Raw genomic sequence first — 11,553 nt, forward strand, 5'->3', positions numbered from 1 at the left:
TATGGCTTGTGATTATAATTATCTTTTTTTGTTGTTTGGCTATTGATTGTGAAAACTGATAAGCATCTTTTACTGTTGTGCTTATGCAACTATTACTCAATACCATTGTATCATGATTGATCAATCGAAAAACAATACAATTCTATATCACCAACACAAGGATCCAATAGAAAAACCTGTAATCACTTTTTAAAATCCAGATGCATATCAGAATTATCCTGAAATCTTTTGAAAAATACAAATGCTCAGGTATTGCTTTTTTCCTCCAGAGCTCCAGATGGTTCTAATGAGCCATGACTCTAATGAGTAATGTTTAAAAACAACTGGACTATATTATGAGAGGCAATGGCACCCCACTCCAGTACTCTTGGCTGGAAAATCCCATGGACGGAGGAGCCTGGTGGGCTGCAGTCCATGGGGTCGCTAAGAGTCGGACACGACTGAGCGACTTCACTTTCACTTTTCACTTTCATGCACTGGAGAAGGAAATGGCAGCCCACTCCATGTTCTTGCCTGGAGAATCCCAGGGACGGGGGAGCCTGGTGGGCTGCCGTCTATGGGGTCACACAGAGTCGAACACGACTGAAGTGACTTAGCAGTGGCAGGACTATCTTATGACCTTTTATGTACCTTGTTTCACTTTTTATATTTCATATTCAGTGTTCCCATATCATTTAGTTCATGTTCTCCAATTTCTCCATCTCTTCTTTTTCTTTCTTGGATATTCTTTCTCAAGTCTTTATCAAGCGTAGCAGAAAAGCTTTTGTATATATACATATAAATATGTATAATATATATTTGAAAACTTACAAATTTTTACCAAACTAAAAAAAATGACATTTTGATTCCACTTGTTTGACTTAGTGTGAATAGAATGCTAGATTTCTAATTAAAAAATAGACATACAACAAGCAACAAAGATTTACTGTATAGCATAGGGAACTATAATCAATATCCTGTAATAAGCTATGATGGAAAATAATTTCAAAATAATTTATGTGTATTAGTATAAGTACTGCATTGCAGGCTCTTTTGTTAACTATGATGGCAACTCCATTTCTTTTAAGGGATAGTGGTAGATAGTGCCCACAGTGGTAGATATAATGGTGATCTGAGTCAAATTCACCCATTCCAGTCCATTTTAGTTCACTGATTCCTAGAATGTCGACGTTAACTCCTGCCATCTCCTGTTTGACCACTTCCAGTTTGCCTTGATTCATGGACCTAACATTCCAGGTTCCTATGCAATATTGCTCTTTACAGCATCGGACCTTGCTTCTATCACCAGTCATATCCACAACTGGGTGTTTTCGCTTTGGCTCCATCCCTTCATTCTTTCTGAAGTTATTTCTCCACTGATCTCCCGTATCATTTTGGGCACCTACTGACCTGGGGAGTTCATCGTTCTGTGTCCTATCTTCCTGCTTTTTCATGCTGTTCATTTGGCCTTGGAGTACAGAATGAAGCAGGGCAAAGGCTAATAGAGTTTTGCCAAGAGAACACACTGGTCATAGCAAACACCCTCTTCCCACAACACAAGAGAAGACTCTACACATGGACATCACCAGATGGCCAACACTGAAATCAGAATGATTATATTTTTTGCAGCCAAAGATGGAGAAGTTCTATACAGTCAGCAAAACAAGACTGGGAGCTGACTGTGGCTCAGATCATGAACTCCTTATTGACAAATTCAACTTAAATTGAGGAAAGTGGGGAAAACCACTAGACTATTCAGGTATGATCTAAATCACATCCCTTATGATTATACAGTGGAAGTGAGAAATAGATTTAAGGGACTAGGTCTGATAGACAGAGTGCCTGATGAACTATGGACAGAGGTTTGTGACACTGTACAGGAGACAGGAATCAAGACCATCCCCAGGAAAAAAATGCAAAAAAGCAAAATGGCTGTCTGAGGAGGTCTTACAAATAGCTGTGAAAAGAAGAGAAGCGAAAAGCAAAGGAGAAAAAGAAAGATATATCCATTTGAATGCAGAGTTCCAAAGAATAGCAAGGAGAGATAAGAAAGCCTTCCTCGGCGATCAATGCAAAGAAATAGAAGAAAACAAAAGAATGGGAAAGACTAGAGATCTTTTCAAGAAAATTAGAGATACCAAGGGAACATTTCATGCAAAGATGCGCTCAATAAAGGACAGAAATGGTATGGACCTAACAGAAGCAGAAGATATTAAGAAGAGGTGGCAAGAATATACAGAAGAACTGTATAAAAAAGATCTTCACGACCAAGACAATCACGATGATGTGATCACTGACCTACAGCCAGACATCCTGGAATGTGAAGTCAAGTGGGCCTTAGGAAGCACCACTACAAACAAAGCTAGTGGAGGTGATGGAATTCCAGTTGAGCTATTTCAAATCCTAAAAGACGATGCTGTGAAAGTGCTGAACTCAATATGTTAGCAAATTTGGAAAACTCAGCAGTGGCCACAGGACTGGAAAAGGTCAGTTTTCATTCCAATCCCAAAGAAAGGCAATGCCAAAGAATGCTCAAACTACCGCACAATTGCACTCATTTCACATGCTAGTAAAGTAATGCTCAAAATTCTCCAAGCCAAGTTTCAGCAAGCCCATGGAAAATTCTGAAAGAGATGGGAATACCAGACCACCTGACCTGCCTCTTGAGAAACCTGTATGCAGATTAAGAAGCAACAGTTAGAACTGGACATGGAACAACAGACTGGTTCCAAATAGGAAAAGGAGTATGTCAAGGCTGTATATTGTCACCCTGCTTATTTAACTTATATTCAGAGTACATCATGAGCAGTGCTGGGCTGGAAGAAGCACAAGCTGGAATCAAGATTGTCGGGAGAAATATCAATAACCTCAGATATGCAGATGACACCACCCTTATGGCAGAAAGTGAAGAAGTACTAAAGAGTCTCTTGATGAAAGTGAAAGAAGAGAGTGAAAAACTTGGCTTAAAACTCAACATTCAGAAAACTAAGATCATGGCATCCAGTCCCATCACTTCATGGCAAATAGATGGGGAAACAGTGGAAACTGTGAGAGACTTTATTTTTGGGGCTCCAAAATCACTGCAGACGGTGATTGCTGCTATGAAATTAAAAGATGCTTACTCCTTGGAAGAAAAGTTATGACCAACCTAGACTGCATATTAAAAAGCAGAGACAGGGAACTCTCTTACACTGTTGGTGGGAATGCAAACTAGTACAGCCAATATGGAGAACAGTGTGGAGATTCCTTAAAAAACTGGAAATAGAACTGCCTTATGATCCAGCAATCCCACTGCTGGGCATACACACTGAGGAAACCAGAAGGGAAAGAGACACGTGTACCCCAATGTTCATCGCAGCACTGTTTATAATAGCCAGGACATGGAAGCAACCTAGATGCCCATCAGCAGATGAATGGATAAGAAAGCTGTGGTACATATACACAATGGAGTATTACTCAGCCATTAAAAAGAATACATTTGAATCAGTTCTAATGAGGTGGATGAAACTGGAGCCTATTATACAGAGTGAAGTAAGCCAGAAAGAAAAACACCAATACAGTATACTAACGCATATATATGGAATTTAGAAAGATGGTAACAATAACCCTGTGTATGAGACAGCAAAAGAGACACTGATGTATAGATCAGTCTTATGGACTCTGTGGGAGAGGGAGAGGGTGGGGAGATTTGGGAGAATGACATTGAAACATGTATAATATCATGTATGAAATGAGTCGCCAGTCCAGGTTCGATGCACGATACTGGATGCTTGGGGCTGGTGCACTGGGACGACCTAGAGGGAGGGTATGGGGAGGGAGGAGGGAGGAGGGTTCAGGATGGGGAACACAGGTATACCTGTGGCAGATTCACTTCGATATTTGGCAAAACTAATACAATATTGTAAAGTTTAAAAAAAAAAAAAAAAGGCAGAGACATTACTTTGCCAACAAAGGTCCATCTAGTCAAGGCTATGGTTTTTCCAGTAGTCATGTATGGATGTGAGTTGGAGTATAAAGAATGCTGAGCACCAAAGAATTGATGCTTTTGAACTGTGGTGTTGGAAAAGACTCTTGAGAGTCCCTTGAACTGCAAGGAGGTCAGTCCTAGGTGTTCATAGGAAGGACTGATGTTGAAGGTGAAACTCCAATACTTTGGCCATCTGATGTGAAGAGCTGACTCATTGGAAAAGACCCTGATGCTGGGAAAGATTTAGGGCAGGAGAAGGGGGTGACAGAGGATGAAATGGTTGGATGGCATCACCGTCTCAATGGACACGAGTTTGGGTAGGCTCCAGGATTTGGTGTTCGACAGGGAGGCCTGGCGTGCTGCGATTCATGGGGTCGCAAAGAGTCGGACATGACTGAGCGACTGATCTGATCTGATCTGAACATATATACATTTTTTAAAAACAGATACTGAACGCTGATAACAATAAATTTTTAAAAAAGGAATGGAGGTACAGACAGAGAAGATACAAGAGATGTTTAACAAAAAGCTAGAAGATTTATAAAGATGAACAATAAAATACTGGAATGAAAAATACAATATAAAGAATCAATAGCAGAATACTTGAGGCAGAATAATGAATAAGTGAGTTGAAAGACAGAATTTTAAGAAATGACAACAGACTCAAGAGACCTCCAGGAGAATATTAAATGCACCAACATTTGAATTATAGGGGTTGCAGAAGAAACTGAGAAAGAGCAAGAGTCTGGGAAAATATTTGAAGAGATTATAGTAAAAAATTTCCCTAACATGGGGAAAGGAAATAGTCGATCAAATCCAGGAAGTGCAGAGAATGACATACAGAGCCGAGGAGAAACTCTCCAAGACACATATTAATCAAACTAACAAACATTAAATACAAAGATGAAATATTACAAGCACCAAGGAAAAGCAACGAGTAATGCGTAACATGCAAGGGAATTCCCATAAGTTTATCAATATTTTCAGCAGAAACTCTGCAGGCCAGAAGGGAATGGCAGGATATATTTAAAATGATGAAAGGGGGAAAACCTACAACCAAGATTACTCAACCAGCAAGGATCTCATTCACATTCAACAAAGAAATCAGAAGCTTCAGGGAGAGGCAAAACCTCACAGAATTTAGCACCACTAAACCAGTTTTACAACAAATGCTAAAGGAACTTCTCTAGCTGGAAAACATGAAAGAATAAGAAGACTTACAAAAACAAGCCCAAAACAATGAAGAAAATGGCTGTAGGATCATACCTTATTGATAATTAAATGTAAATGGAGTAAATGCTCCAAACAAAAGGTATAGACAGGACGAATGGATACAAAAACAAGATCCATATGTATGCTGTCTGCAAAAGACGCACTTCAGACTGAGGGACACATACAGACTGAAAGTGAGGGGATGGAATATGATATTCCATACAAATAGAAATCAAAAGAAAGTCAGAGTTAGCAATACTCATATTAGACAAAACACACTTTAAGTACTATTAAAAGAGACAAGGAAGGATACTACATAATGATCAAGACATCAATCCAAGAAGATATAACAATTATATATGCAACCAACAGATGAGGGCTAACACTCTCACGCAAACAACTTAGGAGCACCTCAATACATAAGGCAAAACCTAACAGCCAAAAAAGAGGAAATCAATAGAAACACAGTAACAGTGGGTGACTAACACTCCACTTACACCAATGGATAAATCATTTAGACAGAAAAATAATGAGAAAATACAAGCCTTTAAATGACACACAGATTTACTTGATATTTATAGTATACTCCATTTGAAAGGGGCAAAATAAACTTTCTACTCACATGCACACAGAACATTCTTCAAGATAGATCCCATCTTGAGTCACAAATCAAGCCTTGATAAATTTAAGAAAAATGAAATCCTATCAAGTACCTTTTTGGACCAAAATGCTATGAGATTAGAAATCAATTACAGGAAAAATAATATAAAAAACACAAACATATGGAGACTTAACCAAGGGGTCACTGAAGAAATCAAAGTGCATATAAAGAAATACCTAGAAACAAATGACAATGAAAACATAATGACCCAAATTCTATGGGGTGCAGCAAAAGAAGTCCTAACAGGGATGTTTAAATCAATTCCTTCTTAACTCATGAGACAAGAAAATCTCAAATGAACAACCTAACCTTACATCTAAAGTAACTAGAAAAAGAAGAGCAAAACCCCACCAAAATTAGTAGAAAAAAAGAAATCATAAAGACCAGAGTAGAAATAAACAAAATAGAAATGAATAACAATCACTGCAGATGGTGATTGCAGTCATGAAATTAAAAGACACTTACTCCTTGGAAAGAAAGTTATGACCAACCTAGATAGCATATTCAAAAGCAGAGATATTACTTTGCCAACAAAGGTCCGTCTAGATAAGGCTATGGTTTTTCCAGTGGTCATGTATGGATGTGAGAGTTGGACTGTGAAGAAAGCTGAGTGCAAAAGAATTGATGCTTTTGAATTGTGGTGTTGGAGAAGACTCTTGAGAATCCCTTGGACTGCAAGGAGATCCAACCAGTCCATTCTGAAGGAGATCAGCCCTGGGATTTCTTTGGAAAGAATGATGCTAAAGCTGAAACGCCAGTGCTTTGTCCACCTCATGCGAAGAGTTGACTCATTGGAAAAGTCTCTGATGCTGGGAGGGATTGGGGGCAGGAGGAGAAGGGGACGACAGAGGATGAGATGGCTGGATGGCATCACCGACTCGATGGACGTGAGTTTGAGTGAACTCTGGGAGTTGGTGTTGGACAGGGAGGCATGGCATGCTGCTATTCATGGAGTCGCAAAGAGTTGGACATGACTGAGCGACTGAACTGAATGAACAATGAAATTATTTCTCTAATTCTCTTCATGGATCACACCCCTTTGCCCTTGTCATGATGAAAGGGCTTGCATAACTCAATGAAGCTATGAGCCATGCTGTGCAGGACCACCCAAGATGACAGACAGGTCATAGTGGAGAGTTCTGACAAAACATGGTCTGTAGGATAAGGGAATGCCAAACCACTCCAGTATTCTTACCACAACCCTATGGACAGTATGAAAAGACAAAAATATATGACACTGGAAGATGAGCCCCCTATGTTGGAAGGTGTCCAATATGTTACTGGGGAAGAGCAGAAGGGAATTACTAATATCTCCAGAAAGAATGAAGAGGCAGGGCCAAAGCAGAAAGGACACTCAGTTGTGGATGTGTCTGGTGGTGAAAACTAAGTGTGATGCTTATAAAGAACAATATTACATAGGTACATGAATGTTAGGTCCATGAAGTAATGTAAATTGGATGTGGTCAAGCAGGAGATGACCAAGAGTGAACATCGACAACTTAGGAGCCAGTGAACTAAAATGGACAAGAATGGAAAAATTTAATTCAGATAATCATTATTATTTACTACTGTGGGCAAGAATCTTTTAGAAGAATTGGAGTAGCCCTCATGTCAACAAAAGAGTTGGAAACACTACTTGGGTGCAACCTCAAAAATGACAAAATGAGCTCAGTTTGTTTCTAAGGCAAACCAATTGACACCATAGGAATCCAAGTCTATGCCTCAAACACCAATGCTGAAGAAACTGAAGTTGACCAGTTCTATGGAGACCTACAAGACCTCTAGAACACACACCCAAAATGGAACTAACACCAAATGGAATTGGAATACAAAAGTAGGAAGTCAAGAGAAATGTGGAGTAACAGGCAAGTTTTGCCTTGGAGTACAACATGAAACAGGACAAAGGCTAACAGAGTTTACTCATAATAACACACTGGTTGTAGCAAACACCCTCTTTCAACAACATAAAACATAACTCTACACATGGACATCACCAGATGGGTCAATTCCGAAATTAGACCGATAACGTTCTTTGCAGCCAAAGATGGAGAAACTGTATATAGTAAGCAAAAACAAGACCTGGAGCTAACTGTAGCTCAGATCATCAGCTCCATATTGCAAAATTCCGTTTAAATTGAAGAAAATAATTTAAGTGGAAAACCACTAGGCCATTCAGGTATGACCCTAAATCATACCCCTTATGATTATACAGTGGAGGTGACAAATAGATTGAAGGGATTAAATCTAGTACACAGAGTACCTGAAGAACAATGGATGGAGGTTCCCAATACTATATATACAGGAGGCAGTGACCAAAACCATCCCAAATAAAAAGAAAGGCAAGAAGGCAAAGTGGTTATCTGAGGAGGCTTTAGAAACAGCTGAAGAAAGAAAGAAGCGAAAGGGAAGGAAGAAAGGAAAAGATATACCCAACTGAATGCAAAGTTCTAGAGAATAGCAAGGAGACATAAGAAGGTCTTCTTAAGTGAACAATGCAAAGAAATAGAGGAAAACAATAGAATGGGAAAGAGTAGAGATCTCCTTAAGAAAATTGGGAGATATCAAGGGAATATTTCACACAAGGGTAGGCACAATAAAGGGCAGAAATGGTAAGGACCTAACAGAAGTAAAAGAGATTAAAAAGAGGTGGCAAGAATACACAGAACTATATGAAAAAGGTCTTAATGACCTGGATAATCATGATGGTGTGGTCCCCCATCTAGAGCCAGACATCCTGGAGTGTGAAGTCAAGTGGGCTTTAGAAAGCATTTCTATGAACAAAGCTAGTGGAGGTGATGGAATGCCAGCTGAGCTATTAAAAATCCTACAAGATGATGCTGTTAAAGTGCTGCACTCAATATGTCAGCAAATTTGGAAAACTTAGTAGTTTTCCTTAGTAGACCACCGGACTGCAAAAGGTGCTTTCATTCCAATCCCAAAGAAGGGCAATGCTAAAGAATGTTCAAACTACCATACAATTGAGCTCATTTCACATGCTAGCAAAGTTATGCTCAAATCCTTCAAGCTAGGATTCAGTAGTACGTGAACTGAGAAGTTCCACATGTAAAAGTTGGATTTAGAAAAGGCAGAGGAACCAGAGATCAAATTGGCAACATTCATTGGATCACAGAGAAAGCAAAGGAATTTCAAAAAAACATCTACTTCTGCTTCATTGACTGCACTAAAACTTTTGACTGTGTGGATCACAACAAACTGTGGAAAATTTAAGAGATAGGAATTCCAAACCACCTTACCTATCTCCTGAGAAACCTGTATATGGGTCAAGAAGCAACAGTTAGAACCTGACATGAAAAAACAGACTGGTTCAAAATTGGGAAAGGATTACAGCCAGGCTGCATATTGTCACCCTGCTTATTTAACTTCTATGCAGAGTATATCATGCGAAATGCCAGGCTGGATGAATCACAAGCTGGAAGCAAGGTTATCAGGAGAAATAACAACCTCAGATATGCAGATGACTCCACTAGAATGGCAAAAAGTGAAGAGGAACTAAAGAGCCTTTTGATGACAGTAAAAGAGAAGAGGGAAAAAGCTGGCTTAAAACTCAACATTCAAAAAACTAAGATGATGGCATCTGGTTCTGTCACTTCATGACAATAGAAGGGGAAAAAGTTGTAACAGTGACAGATTTTGTTTTCTTGGGCTCCAAAATCATTGTGGATGGTGACCACAGCCATGAAATTAAAAAGACGCTTGCTCCTTGGAAGGAAAGCTTTGATAAAATAGACAGCATATTAAAAAGCAGAGACATGACCTTGCCAACAAAGGTTCATATAATCAAAGCTATGGTTTTTCCAGTAGGTCATGTACGGATATGAGAGTTGGACCAGAAAGAAGGCTGAGTGTCCAAGAATTGATGCTTTCGAATTGTGGTGCTAGAGAAGGCTCTTGAGAGAATCTTAGATTGCAAGGATATCAACCCAGTTAATTCTAAAGGAAATCAACACTGAATATTCATAGGAAAGATTGATGCTGAAGCTGAAGTTCCAATACTTTAGCCACCTGGTACACAGAGCTAACTCATTGGTAATGACCCTGATGCTGGGAATGTCAAAAGGAGAAGCAGGCGACAGAGTATGAGAAGGTTGGATGGCATCACTGACTCAATGGATATGAGTTTGAGCAAACTCTGGAAGATAGTGAAGGACAGTGAACCCTGGCATGCTAAAGTCCGCGGAGTCTCAAAGAGTTTGACACAACTTAGTGACTGAACAATAACAACAATGAAATAAAAGCTGCTTCTTTGAGATGATAAACAAAAGTGATAAATCTTTAGCCAGAATCATAAGAAAAAAGGGAGAGGACTAAAATCAACAAAATTAGAAGTAAAAAAAGAAGATGCGACGGAAACTGCAGAAATACAAAGGAACATAAGAGACTACTACAAATAACTACATGCAAATATGATGGACAATCTAGAAGAAATGGACGAATTCTTGAAAAAGTACAACCTTTCAAGACTAAGCAAGGAAGAAATAAAAACTATGAACAGACCAATCACAAATAATGAAATTGAGACTGATTAAAAATCTTCCTAAAAACAAAAGTCAAAGATCAAATGGCTTCTCAGGCATGTCCTATCAAATATTTATAGAAGAGCTAACACTTATCCTTCTCAAACTCCTCAAAAAATTGCAGAGGGAGGAACATTCCTAAGCTCATCCTACAGGGCCATCATCACCCTGATACCAAAACCAGACAAAGATAGCATACATACACACAAATTACAGGCCAATATCACTGATAAGCATAGACGTAAAAATCCTCAAAAAAATACTAGCAATCCAAACCCAACAACATGTTAAAGGGAACGTACACCGTGATCAAGTGCAGTTTATACCAAGAATGCAAAGATTCTTCAATATACGTACATCAATTAATGTGATACATCATATCAACAAGTAGAAGGATAAAAACCACATGATAATTTCAATATATGGAGAAAAAGCTTTTGACAAAATTCAAAATGCATTTTGGGCTTCTCTGGTAGCTCAGCTGGTAAAGAATCTGTGGGCAATGCAGGAGACCCTGGCTTGATTCCTGGGTCAGGAAGATCCCATGGAGAAGGTATAGGCTACCCACTCCAGTATTCTTAGGCTTCCTTGGTGCCTCTGATGGTTAAAAAAAAAAAAAAAAAAAATCCTCCTGCAATGTGGAAGACCTGGGTTTGATCTTTGGGTTGGGAAGATCCCCTGGAGGAGGGAATGGCAACCCACTCCAGTATTTTTGCCTGAAGAAACCCCATGGACAGAGGAGCCTGGTGTACTACAGTCTATGGGGTTGCAAAGAGCTGGACATGACTGAGCAACTAAGCACAGCAACATCCATTTATGATTAAAAAAAAATAACTGTCCAGAATTTGGGCATAAATGGAACCTAACTCAACATAATAAAGGCAATATATAATAAGCCCCACAGGAAACATCATTCTCAACACTGAAATATGAAAGAATTTCCTTGAAGATCAATAACAAGACACAGATGCTCACTCTTGTCACTATTATTCAACATAGTTTTGGAAGTCTCAGTTATGGCAATCAGAGAAGAAAAGGAAAAAAAAGCAATCCAAATTGGAAAAGAAGTAAAACTATTACTGTTTGCAGATGACATGATACTATACATGGAAAATCCTAAAGATACCACCAGAAAACTACTACAGCTAAAGAATGAAATTAGTAAAGTCACAGGATACAAAATGAATACACAGAAATCT

This window comes from Bos javanicus, chromosome 28 (genome assembly GCF_032452875.1).
Source record: "Bos javanicus breed banteng chromosome 28, ARS-OSU_banteng_1.0, whole genome shotgun sequence".
NCBI classification, from domain to species: Eukaryota; Metazoa; Chordata; class Mammalia; order Artiodactyla; family Bovidae; genus Bos; species Bos javanicus.